Below are 22,788 nucleotides of genomic sequence, written 5' to 3' on the forward strand. Positions count from 1 at the left end.
GTTGGGGAAGTTCCCCTGGATGGTATCCTAAAGTATGTTTTCAACTTGGTTCCATTCTCCCTGTCTCTTTCAGGTATTCTAATCAGTCATAGGTTCAATCTTTTTACACAATTCCCTATTTCTCAGAGGCTTTGGTCATTCCTCTTTATTCTCTTTTCTCTATTTTTGTCTGCCTCTCTTATTTCAGAAAGATAGTCTTCAAGATCTGAGATTCTTTCCCCCATTTGGTCTATTCTGCTATTGACATTTGTGATTGCATTGTGAAGTTCTTGTGTTGTGTTTTTCAGCCTCAACAGGTCAGTTATGTTCCTCTCTAAACTGGCTATTCTGGTTATCACCTCCTGTATTGTTTTATCATGGTTCTTAGCTTCTTTGCACTGGGTTATAACATGCTCCTTTAGCTCAGAGTAGTTCATTATTACTCACTTTCTGAAGCCTATGTCTGTCAATTCAGCTATCTCAGCCTCAGCCCAATTTTGTGTCCTTGCTGGAGAGATATTACAGTAATTTGGAGGAGAAAAGGCACTCTGGTTTTTTGAGTTTTCAGCATTTTTGAGTTGATTCTTTCTCATCTTTGTGGGCTTATCTACCTTTGATCTTTGAGGTTGCTGACCTTTGAATGGGGTTTTTATGGGGTCTTATTTTGTTGATGTTGTTGTTTTCTGTTTGATTTTCTTTTAACAGTCAGGCCACACTTCCATAGGGCTGCTGTGGTTTGCTGTGGTCTGTTCCAGATCCTAATTGCCTTGGTTTTTCCCATACCTAAAGGTATCACTAGTGAAGCCTGCAAAACAGCAAAGATGGTAGCCTGCTCCTTCCTCTGAAAGCTCCATCTCTGGGGGTTACTGACTTGTTGCCAGTCCAAACATTCTTATAAGAGGTGTCTGAAGACCACTGTTGGGAGGTCTCACCCAGTTAGGAGAAATGGGATCGGGGACATGACTAAAGAGGCAATTCAGCTGCTTTTTGGTAGAGCAAATGTGCCACACTGGGGGGACCCTTCTTCATCAAGACTGTTTGTCTTCTCCAGAGCCAGTGGGCTGGTATGACTGAGTTGACCAAACTATAGAGATGGCAGCTGCCCCTCCCCCAGAGAGCTCCATCTTAGGGAGAGATCAGAGCTCTGTCTGTAGAACCCTTGCTGGAGTGGCTGAAGCCCACACAGGGAGGTCCTGCCTTGTGAGGAGGAATGGATCGCGGTTCCACTTAAAGAAACAGTCTGGCCACAATCTGGCAAGGCATCTGTGCTGCACTGTGGGGTGCCCTTCTTCTTCCAGACCCTTTTTATTCTCTAGAGCCCACAGACTGCAATGACTGAGGCTACCAAACCACAGAGATGGTGGCCACCCCTTCCCCCAGGATATCAGTCCCATCTCAGGCAGACTCCAGCCTGTTGCCATTGGCTGGCTGGAATTCCAAGTCAGTGGGTCTTAACTTGTGAGGTGCCATGGAAGTAGGGCCTGCAGAATGATGCTGCTTGGCTCTCTGGATTCAGCCCCCTTCCTAAATATATCTACATATGGATCTCCCACCTTGCTGAGGAACCTGGGGCCAGAGTATATAAAACTCCTGGGTCTCTGTGTGTGCCTGAGCAGCTGCTCTGCTGAGACTCCACAACTCTGTGTGTTGGACCCAAGGCCCTGGTGGAGTGGGCTCATAAGGGGATCTCCTTATCCACAGGTTGTGAATATCCATGGGAGAAGCATGATTTCCCGGACAGGGTTGCACAATCACTCACCGCTTCCCTTGGCTGGGGGTGAAGGTTCCTTTGGCTCCATGCCACTCCTGGGTAGGCCATCACCCCACCCTGCTTTTCTTCATTCTCTGTGGGTAGAATTATTTGCCTTGTCAGTCCCAATGTGAGAACCTGGATATTTCAGTTGAAGGTGCTGAATTCACTCACTCCTTTAATTCCTCTCCTGAGTGCCACAGACCGTAGCTGAGTCTAACTGGTCATCTTGGCCCCTCCTACTATGTAGTGACTTTTGATCTTTTAGCCTTGTTTTCTGCTCCTGGCCCTAAATGTGCCCCCTTGGATCTGAAGGTGGATCTGGTCTCATACCTTCTCCTTTGGCAAGTTCCTCAAACCTGGTTTGCCTTTCTTCTTGGTTCTTTCTGTTCCAGCTCTTCTGGTTACCATTTTGCCTCAGCAAGCCCCTAGCCCTAGGTCTCCTCCTAGCAATGACCTTCGCCAGCCCAGAGAAAGCTCCTTTCAAGGGCAAGAATAAGGGAGGACCCCCTAGAGTTTGGAGCCAGAAGTTATCTTGCTTGCCTAAGCACCAAATAATTTTTCCTTGGGCTTTCAGTAGGGAGCCCTAGAGCTGTCGGGCTGCTTCTTATGATGTCTGGGATGATGACTGGGGAGGGCTATGAAGATAAAGGATTTCAAGCAAAGGAGTTAGGTTACCAGGGTGGCATGTTGCCTGCTCAGGGCTGACTGGGAAGCTTGCACAGACAAAGCATGTAAAAATGTCCAAGCGGATGATTTGGCCACACGAAAATTTCTTCTCTTCCCGTATTTAATGTATTGCTAGATATGAAATATCAAGCATAGTAAATAAACCTGAAAATATTAAATGAAAGATTAAATCAGTTTTTAAAAACCTCAGTGTTAAAAATGTATACTTTGCAAAGTATGTATTGTTTCTTGCAAAAGAAACCGTCCTCTGTATGATTCTTATCTCCAGTGATTTTTGTTGAAGACATTGCTGATTTGTTATTTTAATGGGCTTTCCAAAATTAGCTGTGATACTCGTTATTCTTGCATGGTTGTTTTATTCTTTCATTTCGCATATAAACAAGGGAGCCAGGGGACCTGTGGATGTTAATTATCCCATAACCCTAGCACCGTGACAGCAGGGCTTTCACCTCCTGTTTGGAAATGGTAGCAAAAATACAAGGCTGAGGCCTGAATGAGGATTCTCTTGGTCACAGTATAAATATGAAAACATAATATGTCTGTATTTAAATTCTGCAGCAACAGATTATGTCTTCAGCCAATATGCACAACTGGGTTCTTAATAGCAGAGGTAGCACTGAAGTGAAAAACCACAGAAGCAGATGTCCAGAGGATCATCATTCCTTTCACTTTCTCCTTAATTCAATATTTTTTCACTTATTAGTTGCAAGTATACCTTTATCTTGGGCCTGTGAATTTTATGCTACGAAATAATGTGTGATTTCCAATGTATTGACCCCCCCACCCCCTTCTTTCACAGATGTATCCATCACTACCTTTATTCCTGCGATCATAATATGTACCCGCCCGTCTTGATCAGGCAGGCCCTGGTAGAAGAAATTTCTGATTAGCATGTGAATTAGGCTGGGCTTCAACATCTAAATAAGCACCTGAGTCCCGAGAGAGGGTCTTGACGAATTGGTGTGGATCGTCCTTGACCACGAGGCCTGTGTACTGAATGAGGCACTTGGAATCAGCTGAAAAGGCATCAGAGAGTCACTTCTGAGTTCTCAGTAGTCACTCCAGTCACCTATCTTTCCTCCTCACTTTCCTGTTTGCCCCACCCCTGGCCCCTCTAATTTCCCATTGTCCTTATTCAATTGCACTTCACTAAATATTTGTGAATGTTTATACTTCCTAACAAGACATATTCATGTAGCTGAACTTGAGGATATTTTATTCATATCCATCAGCTGCAGAGAAGGGAGAAGAGAACAAAGGGGAAAGAAAGAAGTTTGCTCCTAAACTGTGAGACTGTGTTCCAAACAGCCAGAGAGGCCTAGACTCAAATCCTTGTTCTACCATTTGATATCTGAGTGCCTCTGGAAACCTACTGAACATCGTTTAGCCTTAGTTGCCTTATTTGCAAACCAGCCATAAAAATACCTACATTTCAGGGTTGTTGTCAAGGTTAGAGACAGTGTATAAGTTCCCAGCTCACAGTAGATGTTGAGAAGATAGTTGCTATTAATATTTTACGTAGCGTTTTATATATATAATTTTACATCTTGCTTTTCTTGCTTAGCACTATAATATGAGCATTTTGCCACATTCTGAAAAACTCTTTGTAAACTTCATTTTAAAATGCTAGAGAAGCCACGTGCAGTGGCACACGGCTGTAGTTCCAGCGCATGGGAGGATCACATAAGCCTAGGGGTTCAAGTCCAGCCTGGGCAACATAGTGAAACCCTGTCTCTAAAAGAATATATTAAAAATAACATACCAAAGAGTAGTTAATCAAACAGATGTACTGTAATTATGTAACTTATTATTAGATCCTTAAGTCCTTCCTTCCTTCTTCTTTTCCTTCCTTTCCTTCCTTCCTTTTCTTTCCCTCCATCTCTTCTTTCTTTCTCTTTACCTCCATTCTTCCCTCTTTCTTCCTGCCTTCTTTCTTTCCCCCTCTCTTTCTCCTTCCTTCCTTCCTTCCTTCCTTCTTTCCCTTATAAAGGTGCTACAATGAACTCCTCTAAGCACAAAGCTTTATCTACATTTAGGCTCACCTTCCATGGGCTTTATTTCTGGAAGTCAAATTACTTTGTCAATGTGTATGGATGCTTTTAAGTATCCTAGTATATAATGCCAGATTACTTTCCAGAATGCCTACCAGCTGCATGTGGCCCATTTCACTATATCCTTGGCAGCCAGAGCAGACACCACAGGTTACCTACCCAAGAGTCATTATTTCCCCCTTTTCCCTGTTACTAGTGGCTTAATTTCTTCAGATGTCCATGCTTCCTCTGAGAATAAATCCTTATCAGCCTAAGCCGAATTTGCTAATCTCATTTCTCTCACTAGAGATTGGTTTAGAGATGGGCACGTGACCGAGCTGGGGCTAATGAGATGAACTGTGACGTTTACTAGGTAAATGTTTTTCATTCTTAAAAATAGACCAGAACAGTCTCCTTTTGTGTGTAGAACATTGTTATGTATGCACATACACCTTGAACTATGACAGTTTGAGAATAAAACCAGTGGAGGATGAGAGACTGATAATGCTGTTGAACCCTAAACCAACTCAGGAGCTGTCCTTCCTTGGGACTTCTTTGTATGTGAAATAATATATTATACATACTGTTTTAGAAGTTTGCTTTGGGTGTTGATATTGCAGCCTAAGCATTCTAACTGGAACACTAGCATTGTAATTATTAAAGATCTTTCTCAAATTAATTCAAACATACACACACACACACACACACACACGTCTTAATTTTGATTCAACCTGCTGTTCTTTAATTACTGATGAGAGCACGTGCTTATTCATATCTTTGTTAATAATTTGCATTGTCTTTTCATAAACTATCTGAAAAGATTTTTGAAAGATCAGTGGTCCACAGAAGAGGATCATTTGCAGACTAGACTGAGCAGATGAATGTGGCATTGAGGGCACAGTTAAGGTCACGTTGGAACTAAGCCTCCAGATGTCCAAAAACTCCTGTTGCTTGTCATGCAAATACTCCTCCAACTTGCAAAATGTCTTCAGCCCAGGGAAATCAGCTTCTGTCCAAAATATGGTAATGATGAAAGTCAGTCTTTCAGGACTCTTTGCTTATAAAAAGCTAGACCCTGGATGGCATTCTCTCAACAAGGAGACAAGAGGTCTGGCAGGCAAAAGAAAAGTAAGACTGAAAATGAAGGAAGGGTTGAGCAAGAACAAATACCTGCTAAGGACCCACTGCCCAGGACACATAATGCATTTCTCTCTGCTTTTTGCTGGCATTCCCAGTTTCAAGTCACTGTGGTCCTCCCATCCCTTGCCCAGTTAAGCTTATCTATGTGTCCGTTCTAGCATAAGAATGTTTTCATTAGATTTTCCAAATAGAGAAATGTTTTTCAATTACTCTGGTTTTGAAATAAACTTTGAACACAGGCATTGCAGCAAGAGTCTCTGATTCATTTCCTAGAAAAGGGAACATATGAAAATGAATCACCCTCCCTTTTTATTAGCACATCAGAGAGGCACAGAGTACTGAGTCATCAGTATTAAGGTAATGTATAATGGTCAGATAATTAGAAATTTAAATGGCTTGGGTTTAATAGGAGGTTTTCAATATTATGAATAGTCAGTGAATTCAAGCCCGACTGAGAAATGCCCCAGATGAAGTCTTGCCGATGGGTGTATGTATAATACATGGGTAAGGTTCTTTTATAAAAAACTTATTGACTTTATGGTCAAAGCTCTAGTACCTTCCATCAAAGTCTTGTTCTAAACCATTGTAAATTAACAGATCAATAGTTAATGGTACTGCCAGCCAAGTTTAAAGCCAAATAACTCAGATTCCAAGACAACTCGATTTTACTCATTTGTGATTCAGAGGCACTTTGGTAGACAAATTGATGTTTGTTTAGTCAATTTGTATATCCAAGGTCTTCAGCCTGAACCTACTTTCATTAAGCCCACAAAGACCATCTGCAGAGTGGGGCTGACTAATCTGAAGCTTGCTTCATTTTTGTTTGTGTCAAGACCTTTTATTGTAGAGATCCTTCACTAGGGGCATCTTGTATGATTAAATCTGATCGTCTGTGGTAAGATCTTTAAGATCCTGACTAAATAAAAAGTGGGCTTCATTACAAAGTTGGGAGTGAGAGAACATGAGAATGTGTGTGAGAGAAAAAAAGTACATTTTTAAAAGAAATATGAAACAGTTTGAGGGTGGGAGAGTGTGTGTTGTGAGGTGTACATGCCATGTGGCCTGTGGATGTATTGGTGGGTGAGGAGTGTTTATGCCGCTTTCCATTGCCTGTTAGCTGTGCCCACCACTTGGGGATTAAAAAATAGTATTTCTCTAGCTTTAATGTGAACTCTGTTGGGAGGAAAGAACATAGAGGAAAAAAAATAGATCGTGTGTGTTTCTGGCTGCCTGCTCTTTACATGCAAAATTATAAAATAAATAGGATCCCAAAATAGTACTGTCTCTGCTCCCAAAGAGATCTTCCACTCCGCTCTGAATTATAAAATCCTCTGTTAAAAAAGGACTAGATAATGAATTAGGCTCACGTGGGAAAAATATAGGAGCAGGAGGCAAGACTAATTTAATGGAGGGCTCAGGCTCAGCAGAGCTTGTTGATGTTTGTTGGAGGAGAGTAATATCTCAGTTCTCAGTCCTGGTGGGAATGGTGCTGTTCTGGGGATGCAGACCCCAAACTGTGGTCATGAGCTTTTCTTTCCTTCCCAAAAGAGCTCTGGGTGAACAATACCAAAGAGCCTTCCCATTTAGTCACAAAACCACTTAATTGTTTAAGACAGATAATATTTCTTCAACCCTGACGTGCCCAGCTGTCTGGTAGTAGAGAGCTATCAAAGCTTTGGCTAAGAAGGCCTGAGGTTTCATCATCTCCTCCTCTCCCTTCCAGCCCCAAGCCACATGATTTTTCATTTGGCATCCAATCACCAAAATCAGTACAGCACTTGTATCAGACCCAGATTCCTGGGTCGAGATTCTAATCCTGAATCAGAATCTCTGCAAGTAGAGCCCAGGAATGAGCCTTTTTGACTTGGGCCCCAGTAATTCTTATGCTCGTCCATGTTTTTATGCTAAAAGTTTAAGAGCCACTATCATAGTTTCTTTCTTTTGAGCTTCTTTTTTTTTTCCTTTCCATTTCTAGCTAAGATCACCTTTGCCTCCTCCTCCTCCTCTTCTTCTTCTCCTTTCTTCTTTCTTCTTTAATCCCTATAAAAAGAAGAGCATTTTGATGAGATTCTGGAAGCCTTTATTGTTCTGGTGTGGTGGCAGGTTGGCTCTGGTTGGTCATTTGACTGTGACTCAGTTTGGGTCTTGCCTAATCCAGGTTGGATATCCCTGAGAGAGCCACGCTAATCACTTTAACGTTGGTAGTAGGCTACATGTACTCTACTCTGTTCTTCAAAAGACATTTCATTGGACCAGGGGAAGAAATGGTGTCAGAAGACAAAATAACTCCCCTATACTAATCCAGCCTCTGCTTTTAATATAACTGTGAAAATGTCCTCAGTGACTTTAATATTATTAATAATTTCTTTTATTATATAGTCTGTATAGCCCTTAACCTGAAGAATAATGAACTTAATGTATAGCAAATTCTTAATTATTCACTTTGTGGATTTTTCTAATGTAATTTTTTTATTCCAAGGTCAAAGTCTCCAGTGCTCAGAACCCTGCCAAACTGCTATCTCTCAAATAGTTTAAGCTAAACATAACTGGAAAGGTGTATCTGCTACATAAGTATGGATTCTAGATTTTGCTGTAATTTTGTTTCAAATCTATGGTTTTCGATTAAGGGCTATTGATTATTATTATTATTCACATGTGTTAGAGGAAAGATCCAGCTTTTTTTACACATATTTGTTGTTGTTCCCCCCTTTTGTAAAGATAACTTATGGTGATTAGAGAATAGTTCTTAATTCATAAATTATTGAAGCTACAATGAAGAGTTTTCATTTTCATGAAGATGTCTTCTCAAAGCTTACCCAATGCTGTAGAGGAAGCTCTTTAAGAGAAGGGAAAAGTCAGACTTAAAGGTCCCTACCCTATCAACTGGGAAGACACAGCTCCTTGGCCAGGATCTCTCTTGATCTCCTTATTTCTGTTCCAGCTTCATTTCTGGATAGCCTGACATTTGTCAAGGCTGTAGACAGGAAGACACTCCAACATTTTGTTCTGCTCTTTCCCCAATCCCATCTCCACCCTCCAGTACTGCCAGAGAGATCCGCACACCTCAGAGCAGGATTTGAAGGCCAAGCCAACTGATAGCTGACACTTCCACCAAGGTCGGACAACCAAGGTTTCCCAACTCTGACTTAACCCTGTAGGCTCCAATGGGACTTAACCCAGGCTTCTGTTTGACCATCTCACACTGTATTATTAGCTCTATTTGAAGCCCGACTTTTCCTTTTTAATTGTGGGTACATAGTAAGTGTATATATTTATGGAGTACCTGAGATATTTTTATACAGGCATTCAATGCATAATCACATCAGGGTAAATGGGGTATCCATCACCTCAAGCATTTATCCTTTCTTTGTGTTACAAACAATCCAATTATACTCTTTTAGTTATTTTTAAATGTATAATAAGTTATTGTTGACCATAGTCACGATGTTGTGCTATCAAATACTAGGTCTTATTTATTCTAACTATATTTTTGTACCCATCAACCATCTCCTCTTTTCCTTCCTCCTCATATCCTTCCCAGACTCTGGTGACCATTATTCTACTCTCTGTCTCTCTCCAAGAGAGTAGAATGAGTTTAATTGTTTTAATTTTTAGCCCTCACAAATAAGTGAGAATATGCGGTTTGTCTTTTCAGTGACTGGCATATTCCACCTAGCATAATGGCCTCCAGTTCCATCCATGTTGCTGCAAATGACAGGATGTCATTAGTTTTTATGGCTGAATAGCACTCCATTGTGTATATGTTCCACATTTTCTTTATCCATTCATCTGTTTATGGACACAGGTTGCTACCAAATCTTGGCTATTGTGAAAAGTACTGCAATAAACATGGGAGTGCAGATATCTCTTCAATATACTGATTTCCCTTCTTTTGGGTGTATACCTAGCAGTGGAATTGCTAGGTTATATGGTATCTCTAGTTTTAGTGTTTTGAGCAACCTCCAAACCGTTCTCCAGTGGTTGTACTTATTTACATTACTGACAGTGTACAAGTGTTCCCTTTTTTTCACCTCCTCACTGGCATTCATTATTGCCTGTCTTTTGCATAAAAGGCATTTTAACTGGGGTAACATGATTTCTCATTGTTTTTGATTTGCATTTCTCTGACGATAAATGATGTTGAGCACCTTTTCATATACCTGTTTGCCATTTGTATGCCTTCTTCTGAGAAATTTCTGTTCAGATCTTTTGTCCATTTCCTAATCATATTATTAGATGGTTTCTTATTGAATATTTTGAGCTCCTTATATATTCTGGTTATTAATCCCTTGCTGGATGGGTAGTTTTCAAATATTTTCTCTCATTCTGTAGGTTATCTCTTCACTTTGTTAATTGTTTCCCTCACTGTGTGGAAGCTTTTTAACATAATGTGATCTCATTCATCCATTTTTGCTTTGGCTGCCTTTGCTTGTGGGATATTACTCAAGAAATCTTTGCCCAGTTCAATGTACTAGAGAGTTTCACCAACGTTTTCTTGTAGTAGTTTTATAGTTTGAGGTCTTAGATTTAAGTCTTTAATCCATTTTAGTTTGATTTTTGTATATGACAAGAGATAGGGGACTAGTTTCATTCTTCTGCATATGGATATCCAGTTTTCCCAGCATCGTTTACTGAAGAGACCATCCCTTCTCCAGCATATGTTCTTGGCACTTTTGTTGAAAATGATTTCACTATAAATGTATAAATTTATTTCTGAGTTATCTATTTTGTTCCATGGTCTATATATCTGTTTTTATGCCAGTACCATGCTGTTTTGGTAACTGTAGCTCTGTAGTATAATTTGAAGTTAGATAATGTGATTCCTGCAGTTTTGTTCTGTTTGCTCAGGATAGCTTTGGTGATTCTGGGTCTTTTGTGGTTCCATATAAATTTTAGGATTACTTTTTCTATTTCTGTGAAGAATGTCATTGGTAATTTGATAGGGATTGCATTGAATCTATAGATTGCTTTGGGTAGCATGGACATTTTTACAATATTAATTTTTCCAAACCATGAACATGAAATATCTTTTATTTTTTGTGTCCTCTTCAATCTATCATATCAATGATTTATAGTTTTCATTATAGAGATCTTTCACTGCTTAAATTTATTCCTAGGTATTTTATTTTATTTGTAGCTATTGTAATTAGGATTACATTCTTGATTTCTTTTTTAGCTTGTTAGCTGTTGGCATGTAGAAATGCTTCTGACTTTGTATCCTGCAACTTCACTGAATTTGCTAATCAGTTCTAATAGTTTTTTGGTGGAATCTTTAGGTTTTCCAAAATACAAGATCATATTATCGGCAAACAAGGTTAATTTGACTTCTTCCTTTCCAATTTGGAGGACCTTTATTTCTTTTTCTTTTCTGATTGCTCTAGCTAGGACTTCAGTACTATGTTGAATTGCAGTGGTGAAAGTGGGCATCCTTGTCATCTTCCAGATCTTAGAAGAAAGGTTTTTAGTTTTGCCTCCTTCAGTATGATACTAGCTGTGGGTGTGTCACATTTTATTCTTTTTTCTGTTTTTCTGTTTTATTCTGTTGGGGTATTTTCCTCCTATACCCAGTTTTTTGACTGTTTTTATCATGAAGAAATACTAATTTTATCAAATGTTTTTTCAGCATCAACTGAAATGATCATATGGCTTTTGTCTTTCATTTTGTCGATATAATGTATCACATTGATTGATTTGCATATGTTGAACCGTTCTTGCATTCATGGGATAAATCTCACTTGGTCATGGTGAGTAATTTTTTTAATGTGTTGTTAAATTCAGTTTCCTGTTGAATTCAGTTTCCTAGTACTTGCTGAATTCAGTTTCCTAGTACTTTGTTGACAACTTTTATGTCAATGTTCATGGGGAATATTGGCTAATAGTTTTCTTTCTTTCCTTTTTTTTGGTGTACTTTCTTTGGTTTTGATATTAGAGTAATATTGGCCTCACAGAATGAATTTGGAAGTATTCCCTACACTTCTATTTTTTGAAATAGTTTGTGTACAATTGGTATTAGTTCTTCTTTAAATGTTTGTTAAAACTGAGCAGTGAAGCCATCAGGTCCTAGGATTTGCTTTGCTAAGAGATTTTTTTTATGGCTTCAGTCTCATTACTTGTTTTTGGTCTGTTCAGATTTTAGGTTTCTTCATAGTTCAATCTAGGTAGGTTGCAGGTTTCTAGGAATTTATTTACTTTATTTAGGATTTCTCATTTATTGACATATAGTTGCTCATAATAGTCTCTAATGATCCTTTCAATTTCTGTGTTTTGGTTTTAATATCTCCTTTTTCATCTGATTTTATTTATTTAGGTCTTTTTTCTTTCTTTCTTACAGTGGCCAAAGGTTTGTTGATTTTCTTTATCTTTTCAAAAAACCAACGTTTTGTTTCATTGATTGATATGATTTGGTTGTGTTTCCACCCAAATCTCAGCTTGAATTGTAACTCTCATAATCCCCATGTGTCATGGGAGGGATCCAGTGGGAGGTAATTGAATCACGGGGGCTGTTCCCCCCATCCTGTTCTTGTGATAGTGAGTTCTCATGAGATCTGATGGTTTTATAAGCATCTGGTGATTCCCCTGCTGGTACCCCTCTGTCTCCTGCTACCATGTGAAGAAGGACGTGTTTGCTTCCCCTTCCACCACGAATGTAAGTTTCCTGAGGCCTTCCCAGCCATGTAGAACTGTGAGTCAGTTAAACCTCTTTTTTCTTTTTAAATTACCCAGTCTCGGGTGTGTCTTTACAGCAATGTGAGAATGGACTAATACATTAATCTTCTGTATTGTTTTCTTCATTTCAATTTTACTTACTTCTGCTCTAATCTTTGTTTCTTCCCTTCTACTAATGTTGGGTTTGGTTTGTTCTTGCTTTCCTAGTACTTTAAGTTGTATCATTAGGTTATTTGAAGTTTTTCTTCTTTTTTAACATAGGTGCTTATTGCTATAAACTTTCCTCTTAGTACTGTTTTCAGTGTATCCCATAGGTTTTGATATGTTGTGTCTTTATTTTCACTTGTTTCAAGAAGATTTTCCATTTCTTAATTTCTTCATTGACCCAACGGTCATTCAGGAACATATTATTTAATTTCCATGTGTTCGTATAGTTTCAAAAATTCCTCATATTATTGATTTCTAGATTTATTCCACTGTGGTCGGAGAAGATCCTTAATGTTATTTTTATTTTATTGGCTGTTTTAAGGTTTGTTTTGTGACCTAATATATGGTCTATCTTTGAGAAGGGTCTACGTGCTGAGGCAAAGAATGTGTATTCTATATCTATTGGATGAAATGTTCTGAAAATATCTATTAGGTCTATTTGTTCTATAGAGCAGATTAAGCCCAATATTTGTTGATTTTGTGTCTGGATAATCTGTCCAGTGTTGAAAGTGGAATGTTGAAGTTTCAAGCTATTATTGTATTGGGGTTTGTCTCTTTCTTTAGCTCTAACAGTATTTGCTTTGTATATCTGAGTGCTCCAGTGTTTGATGCATATATATTTATAATTGTCATATCCTCTTGCTGAATTGACCCCTTTATCATTATATAATTACCTTCTTTGTCTCTTTTTATAGTTTTTGTTTTGAAATCTATTTAGTCTGATATAGCTTCTCCTGCTGTTGTTTTTTTTTCTTTTTTTGGTTTCCATTGGCATGAAATATTTTTTCCATCCTTTTGTTTTCTGTTGACATGTGTCTTTATGGGTGAAGTGTATTTCTTGTAGGCAGCAGATCATTGGGTCTTGTTTTTTTATCCATTCAGCCACTCTCTGTCTTTTGATTGGAGAGTTTAGTCCATTTACATTCAATGTTATTATTACCTAAGCACTTATTTCTCCCACTTTGCTTTTGTTTTCTAGTTGTTTTGTGGTCTTCTTTTCCTTTTTTTTCCTTCCCTTCTGCCTTCCTTTAGTGAGGGTGATTTCCTCTGGTGGTATGTTTTAAATTCTTGCTTTCTATATTTTGTGTATCTGTTGTATTTATTTTATTTGATGCTTGGGAATAATATTGTATAATCCATTGTTTTAGACTGACAACACTGATTACATAAACAAACAAACTTACAAACAAGCAAAGAAAACACTAACAAAAACTTGACACTTTAACTTCATCCTGCCACTTTTTAACTTTTTGTTGTTTCTGTTTATATCTTTATTATACTGTCTATGTTTTGAAAAGTTGTTATAGTCATTATTTTTGATAGGTTCTTTTTTTGTCTTTCTACTTAAGATATGAGTAGTTTACACATCAAAATTACAGTGTTATAATCTGTGTTTGTCTATGTACTTACTATTACTAGTGAGTTTTGTAGCTTCAGATGACTTCTTATTGCTCATTAATAGCCTTTTCTTTCAGGTTGAAGAACTCCTTTAGCATTTATTGTAGGACAGGTCTGCAGCTGATGAAATCCCTCAGCTTTTGTTTATCTGGGAAAGTATTTCTCCTTCATGCCTGAAAGATATTTTCACTGGATATACCATTCTAGCGTAAAAGTTTTTTTCCTTCAGCACCTTAAATATGCCATTCCACTCTCTCCTTGTGTGTAAGGTTTCCACTGATAAGTCTACTGACAGATGTACTGGAGTTCCTTTGTATGTGATTTGTTTCTTTTCTCTTGCTAAAAGTAGCAAGATTCTTTCTTCATCCTTGATCTTTGGGAGTTTGATTATTAAATGTCTTGATATAGTCTTTTGGGGATTAAATCTGCTTGGTGTTCTATAACCTTCTTGTACTTGAATATTGATATCTTTCTCTAGTGTTGGAAAGTTCTCTGTTATTATTTCTTTGAATACAGTTTCCATACTCTCTCTCTCTCTACCTCCTCTTCAAGGCCAATAACTCTTAGATTTGTCCTTTTGAGGCTATTTTCTAGATCTTCTGGCATGCTTTATTCTTTTTTATTCTGTTTTCTTTTGTCTCCTCTGACCATGTATTTTCAAATAACTTATCTTGAAGCTTACTAATTATTCTGCCTGATTAAGTCTGCTATTAAGGGACTCTGATGCTTTTTTCAGTACATCAATTGCATTTTTGAGCTTCATAATTTCTTCTTGATTCTTTTTATTACATAAATCTCTTTGTTATATTTATCTAATAGAACTCTGAATTCCTTCTCTGTATTATCTTGAATTTCATTGAGCATCCTCAAAACAGCTACTTTGGATTCCATATCTTAAAAGTCACATATCTCTGTCTATCAGAGATTGACCTCCTGATGCCTTATTTAGTTTATTTGATTAGGTTATGTTTTCCTGGATGGTCTTGATGCTTGTGGATATTTATCCACATCTAGGCATTGAAGAATTAGGTATTTATTGTAGTCTTTGCAGACATGTTCATGCCTGTCCTTCTGGGGAAGGCTTTCCAAGTATTCAAAGAGACTTGGGTGTTATGATCTAAGTTTTTGGTCACTAGAGCCATATCTGGATTAGGGATTATCCCAAACCCAACAATGCTGTGGCTCTTGCAGACTCATAGAGGTACTACTGCCTTGGTGGTCTTGGGTAAGATCTGAGAGAAATCCCTGGGTTACCAGGCAGAGATACTTTTCTCTTACTTTCCCCCAAATGAATGGAATCTCTTTCTCTACGCTGAGCTGCCCAGAGCTGGGGGAGGGGTGATGCAAACACCATCACTGGGATTGCACTGGGTCAGACCTGTAACCAGCACAGCACTGTGTCTCACCTAAGGCCCTTGGTGACCACTGCCTGGCTATAGCCTCTGTTCATTCAAGGTCCAAGGGCTCTACAACCAGCAGGTGGTGAATCCAGCTAGGCTTGTGTTCTTAGGATGGCAAGATCCCCCCAGCCTTAGGAGGGTCCAGAGATGCCATCCCAGAACCAAGGCCTGGAGCTGGGAACTTTCAGAAGCTACCTTGTGCTCTATTTTGCTGCAGCTGAGCTGGCACCCAAGCTACAAAACAAAGTGTTTCCCAGTCTTCTCTCCCTTTTCCTCAAGCAGAGGAGTTTTTCCTTGTGGCCACTACTGGCTAGGCATGTGGTAAGTACTGCCTGGCTACCACTGATATTCACTCAAGTCCCAAGGGCTCTTCAGTCAACTTGTGGTAAATGCTGCCAGGCCTAGATCTCTCTTTCAGGGCAGTGGGCTCCCCTCTTGCCCAGGATGTGTCCAGAAATGTCATCCAGGAGCTAGGGCCTGGAATGGGGGACTCATGACTCTGCCTGGTGCTCTGTTCTACTGTGGCTGGGCTGGTATCCAAGTTGTAAGACAAAGTCCTCCTTACTTTCCCCTCTTCTATCCTCAAGTATAAGGAAGGAGTTGTGAGCTGTACTGCCTGGGGTTGGGGAAGGGGTTATGCAAGCACTCTGTTAGCCCTCCCAGCTGGTGTCTCACTAGGTTGTGTGCACCCCAAGTCCAGTGGCTCTGAGCCCAGCATAGCACCAAGACTTGCCCAGGAATTGCAGTCCTTGTGGCCTAGAGTGCCTTTCAAGTTTATTTAGGATCATAGAGTACTTTAAACTATGGTGGTGGAGCTTGCCAGAGTTCAGTTTCTGTCTGCTGGGATGGACAATTCCCCTCTGGCTAGGGCTCATCTAAATGTTCCCTCTGTGGGTGCTGGCTGAATTCTTCCTTGTTTTATTTTCCACTGTGATAGGGTAGAAGTGAGATCCAATGCAAAGTCCCACAATCACTGCGTAGTCCCTCCCCAAGTGCACAGATTTTCTCTCCATGCCACATGGCCACTGCTGGAGGATGGGTGGGGGGTGACATAAGTAATTCAAGACTGTCTTTCTTACCCCCTTCTGTATCTCTTTTCTTAATATGATGTTAAATCCAGGTACTATGATTACTCCCCTAATTTTTGGTTCTTATGAAGGTGCTTTTTTGCGTGGATAGTTGTTGAATTTGGTGTTCCAGTTGCGGAGACCATCACTGGAGGGTTCTATTCAGCCGTCTTGCTCCATCTCCTGAAGCCTGACTTTTTTGAGCATGCCCTAACAGTATGTCCATATTTGTTTAAATTGTTATGACATCTAAATAGTTTTCAACTGAGGTCAAATATTTTTAAGGATAAGCTGGTCTGTAATGACTAGAGTGGCCACATAGTTCATCACTCAAATCTGAACAGTATCAAAGGTGAAAAGAGGCACTAACTGGGTATGATGCTGGGGCCACAGATGTCAGACCGAACAATAATTTCACCAACAAAGCAAATGAGAATCTCCTGCAAATGTCCTGGAATCATGTCCTTTGATTTGCCTTTGGAGAGGAAAGACAGAGCAGAGTAGAGAAAGAAAAATGGAGAGGCAGGAAGAAAAAGAGAAAGGAGAAGAGGCAAAGTGAGAGGAGACAAGAAAAGGGCTGGACTCATTTTAGCATGATATCTGATTGATGAAGTCCTAGCTTCTAAAATACAACAACTGGGGCCCTCCAAGAAGACTAAGAACAGAGAATGAACCAAAGAATCTAAGGTGAGGTCTCCTGAGCTGACCCCACCGTTAATCCAGCTGCTAAGTCCACATTGTTTGATTTTTTCCTAGTGTACATTGTGGGCTGTAGCTGACCTTGGCAGGGATCACGATGCTGGGGAAACACAGTAGTGTATATGTGGCTAGAATATATGTATAGTTTTTCACCCCTCTTGTAACCCTTGATCCTTCTGTCTATGTAGGCATCACTACCTAAGGAAAGGAATAACTGGGAAGAAAGCAAATAACACAAAATGAGTCAATTAATTAGTTTTTTAGTTTTTAAAGTCTTGGCCTCAGGAGAACAGAACTGGAGTGTGTACAATAGATGTGGGAGAAGAAGTGATGAATAATAAAAAAGAAGCTTCCTAAATCCACATGGCTCTCCCTCCTTTAGGCCAAAGTGTGCCCCAAGCTCCCTTCATCAACCAACCAGGAAAACAGAGAAAGCTTGTTCTTTCTCTGAAAACAGAAGAAAGGAGAGCTTAGATCAAGCTTGTTCAACCCGCAGCCTGCAGGTCACATGCAGCCCAAGATGGGTTTGAATGTCACCCAACACAAATTCATAAACTTTCTTAAAACTTTATGAGATTTTTTGCAATTTTTTTTAGCTCATCAGCTATTGTTAGTGTATTGTATGTATGGCCCAAAACAATTTGCTTTCTTCCAATGTAGCTAAAGGAAGCCAAAAGATTGAACACCGCTGTCTTAGATGGTAATGAGTCCTGGATGAAAAAGCCTGCACCCAGCTCTCTTCCTGGTAGGTACCAGGAAGAATGTTCCACAACAGGAACTCCAGATATGTTTTGGGATTGTAGTACAGAAGAAACCTGTGTTTACCTTCTCTGGTAGACTCGAGAAAGGAGGCAAGACCCCCAAGTAAGGATGGCTGTCTACTCTGCCCTGGTAGATAAGTTTGAAAATGTCTCAGAGTAGACCTGTGAATGGTGAGGTTGAGGTACTGGGACAGTAGAATTATACTTGTGTACCCAAGGGTACCAAGGAAGTGACACATGGCTGTGGATGGTCCCACCAAGTTTTCTGTGGTCCCAGAATGGCATGGAGACATCAAGGTATTGCCACTCAAAACCAGATCCAGAATTACTATGGTATGGTCTGACACAAGGGATGACTTGGCAATGACCAGCAGGTGTCCTTGTCCCATCTAAGTAGCTATGCTAGTGAAGAGTGCAGCCAACTTAGATGAGATGCCCTACATTCCTAACCTTCATTCAGTAGCACTGTGTAATCCTCAAACTGAGATGCAATCACAGGGGAAAGGCAGGTATCCGGAAATGACTGAAATTAAATTTCTATTGCCTGGAAGAAAAGGGGGTCATTGTAAGTATTAACTCTTTCCACACCTGGGTTTGTGAACTGAGATTTGCATATACCACATATAGAAACGTGTATACCTGCACCCCATCCTATGCCCTTACACCTCCAAGTCTAGGCAGAATGCCCCATCAGGGCAGCAAGTACCTCTAATTTTCCCTAGTGCTTTTAAACATTGTACCAATTCTGTGAATTAGTCCCTTTGTGTTGATTTTATAGTCACGACTGCCATGAAGAATTTCTCTCTCAAGTCTTTCATTATTTGTGTGTTTTATGCACCATTTCCCTCTAAAAAACAGCCATCTGCTCAGAAATCAGTATAACTGCATCACCTCCATGTTCCTTTCACTGGAGGCTTGACCTTAGATGATGTGGACTTCTAATATCTAAATGTTCTTATCCAATGAGCCATGACTCAACACAATTGGAGCGAATGTTTTAATAAGATTACCTGGAGTAGGGTGGGGGTACATCTCTCTTGGTTAGCACAACTAGAATGTGCAAAACAAAAAACAAAAAGGAGGCTCTACTGCCCTTCAAGAGAACTCTGCTGCCTTTCATGCTCTTAGAAGTCTGAACTCAGACATTCAAGTAACCTCATTCAGTATAAGTTTGATAGATGAGCACTAAGTTAGCTTCATGATTTTACAGCAGGTAAGACTTCTTTTTTTTGAGACTGAGTCTCACTCTATTGCCTAGGCTGGAGTGCAATGGCACGATCTTGGCTCCCTGCAACATCCACCTCCTGGGTTCAAGCCATTCTCCTGCCTCAGCCTCCCGAGTAGCTGGGATTACAGGCATGTGCCACCATGCTGGGCTAATTTTTGTATTTTTAGTAGAGATGGGGTTTCACCATGTTGGCCAGGCTGGTCTTGAACTCCTGACCTCATGTGGTCCACTCGCCTCAGCCTCCCAAAGTGCTGGGATTATAGGCATGAGCCACTGCACCCGGCCTAGGTGAGACTTTTAAGACCCAAGCTACTTTGGGAGGCTGAGGCGAGCGGATCACGAAGTCAGGAGATCGAGACCATCCTGCCTAACACAGTGAAACCCCGTCTCTACTAAAAATACAAAAAGTTAGCCAGGTGCGGTAGTGGGCACCTGTAGTCCCAGCTACTCAGGAGGCTGAGGCAGGAGAATGGCATGAACCCGGGATGCGGAGCTTGCAGTGAGCCGAGATCACGCCACTGCATTCCAGCCTGGGTGACAGAGCAAGACTCCATCTTAAAAACAAACAAACAAACAAACAAAACCCAAGCTAACAAGTGTGTTAAAACATGTCAGTTTTTTCTATATTTTGTTGTAACTTTACAAACTTGGTGTATTTAGGTTCCCTCCCCCACTTTCTCCACAGATATTCTAAGTTGCAGGGAAGGCTGAAGCTTCTAGCAATGGGAAGGAGGGGTTGGCCTTCAGTATGGACTGGCATTCACTGAGATATTGCTTGCACCATCTGGTCTTTGGACATCACACCTTTAGCCCAGTGTCTTTGTTTCCTCTTTGGTATCAGATTAGCATGTCCATGTACTCTGTGTATCCCTCATCCCAACCAAAAGCTCCTTCAGATCCACTGGGGCCCTTTATATCACTCCCTTGATATATCCAGAAGTAAGGCAAACTTCCCTTCTGTGTGTGTGCAGGAGAGTTAGACAAATGTGAAAGCCCTCTTTGGCCCCATCGTCTCTCCTGTTTTGTTGCTGCACCATGCTGTCTGGACTGTCTTTAAGAGAACCAGCCAGGTGAGTACTGTATTCTTAAAAATCTATTGTCTTACTGTAAAGCTACAGTAATCAAGGCAGTGTGGCATCTGGTGAAAAAAACAGACAAAGAGACAAATGAAACAGAATAGAGAGTCCAGAAACGGACCTGCATGATTGGTCACCTGATTTTTGGCAAAGTAGCAAAGGCAATTCAATGGAGAAAATGTGGTGCTTTTTTGTTTTGTTTTGTTTTGTTTTGTTTTTTCGACAAATGTTGCTAGAACAACTGGAACATCTGCATGCAAAAATAAAAATAAAAATAAAATTCAAAAAAGACCCATCTAGATAAAGCCCTTACACTCTTCACAAAAATTAACTAAAAATGGATCATAGACTTACATATAAAACACAAAACAATAAAATTCCTACAAGATACCATAAAAGAAAACCTAATTGACCTTGGGTATGGAGATGACTTTTAAGATACAAAACTACAGGCATGACACATGAAAGAAATAATTGATAAGCTTGGCTTCATTAAAATTAAAAACTTCTCCTCTGTGAAGGACAATGTCAAGGGAATGAGAAGACAAGCCACAGACTGGGAGAAAATATTTGCAAAAGAGACGTCTGATAAAGGACTATTATCCAAAATATACTAAAAACCCTTCAAGCTCAGCAAACAACCCAATTAAGAATAAGAAAACAAACAACCCAACTAAAAATGGGCAAGGCTGGGCACCGTGGCTCATGCCTGTAATCCCAGCACTTTGGGAGGCCAAGGCAGGTGGATCAGTTGAGGTCAGGAATTCAAGACCAGCCTGGCCAACATGGTGAAACCCTGTCTCTATTAAAAATACATAAATTAGCCAGGCATGGTGGGATGCACCTGTAGTCCCAGCTACTTGGGAGGCTGAGGCAGGAGAACCGCTCAAATCTAGGAGGCAGAGGGTGCAGTGAGCTGAGATAGCACCACTGCACTCCAGCCTGGGTGACAGAGTGAGACTCCATCTCAAAAAAACAAAAAACAAACAAACAAAAAAAATGGGCAAAAGACCTAAACAGAGATCTCACCAAAAAAGGTATACATATGGCAAATAAGCATATGAAAAGATGTTCTACATCATATCTCATCAGAGAAATACAAATTAAAACAACATTGAGATATGACTGCAAACCTATTAAAACGGCCAAAATGCAAAACACTGACAACACCAAATGCTGGTGAGACAAGACAACAGAAACTCCCATTTATTGCTGGTGGAAATGCAAACTGGTACAGCCAATTTGGAAGACAGTTTGGTATTTTCTTACAAAACTAAACATAGCCGTACCGTCTGATCTGACAATTATACTTATTAGTATTTACCCAAACAAATTGAAAAATTATGTCCACACAAAAATCCGCACACTGATGTTTATAGTAGCTTTACTTATAATTGTTAAAACTTAAAAGCAACCAAAACGTCCTTAAGTAGGTGAATGGATAAACTGTAGTATATCTAGACAATGGAATATTATTTACCTCTAGAAGGAAATGAGCTATCAAGCCATGAAATGACATGGAGGAATTTAAATGCATATTGCTAAATGAGAGAAGTCAATCTGAGCAGGCCACATACTGTATGATTCTAATTACAATATATGACATTCTAGAAAAGACAAAACTATGGAGACAGTAGAAAGATTAGTGGCTGGCAGAGGTTGTGGGGAGGGAGGAGTGAATAGACAGAGCACAGAGGGTTTTTAGGGCAGTGAAATTACTCTGTATGATACCAAAACGGTGGATACATGTCTTTATACATCTATCAAAACTCTTAAAACATACAACACCAGGAGTGAGCCCTAATGCAAACTGTGGACTTTGGGTGACAATCATATGTCAATGTAAGTTCATCCATTGTACCACTCTAGTGGGGGATGCCGGTAGTGGAGGAGGTTCTGTGTAAGTTGGGATAGGAGCTATTTGGGAACCCTATACTTTCTGCTTGATGTTGCTGTGCACCTAAAACTGCTGTAAAACACAAAGCTTATTAATTAAAAAAAAAAAAAATCTATTGTCTGGCCCAGAAACTTGGCTCTGGCTTGAGTTAGTGAAAAAATCTCTTCCTTCAAGGCTATTGTTTCTGCTACATGTTTAGAATACCTATTTAGCAATTCAAAGTAGAGAGTCGACCTTCTGACCTTTCCTGCTATCTCTGTGATCTCTTGTATCAGAGGTTCCAACGTGAAAAACTATATGACCCAAATATGCATCCGCAATATATTTTTATGTTTGAGTTCGTTTTTTATATTTTAAATCCAAGATGTTTCTTTTCCAATAAGAGGAGCCAGAGCTTCTTGGAGAAGTTGCTGATTCCAGGGCTAGGGCGAGGAAAGCAGAAGATGAGCCTCTGAAACATGTTGCCATCCCAGAAAATAAGGAAGTGCTCAAAATAGGATGAGGCATGACAAAAGCACATCACAGCCAAGCCAATTGGAAGGCACTCCCAATGGGCAAATCGAGAACAATTTGAGCAACAAAATAACAATAATAATAATGGATTGTAATCCATAAAATAAAATAAATATCCATACTAATATAAATAATTGAATAAATAAATAAACAGGGGAAAGGGATAGGACAGCTTTTCCTTACAGAGGAATTCTAATTAATAAATGTAGAATGAATGCAGGAAATATATCACCACTAGGCAGATATTACATTAAACAGTAATCATTGTAGGCAAGATCCACTGACAG

The sequence above is a fragment of the Pan troglodytes genome, chromosome 15 (genome assembly GCF_028858775.2).
Source record: "Pan troglodytes isolate AG18354 chromosome 15, NHGRI_mPanTro3-v2.0_pri, whole genome shotgun sequence".
NCBI classification, from domain to species: Eukaryota; Metazoa; Chordata; class Mammalia; order Primates; family Hominidae; genus Pan; species Pan troglodytes.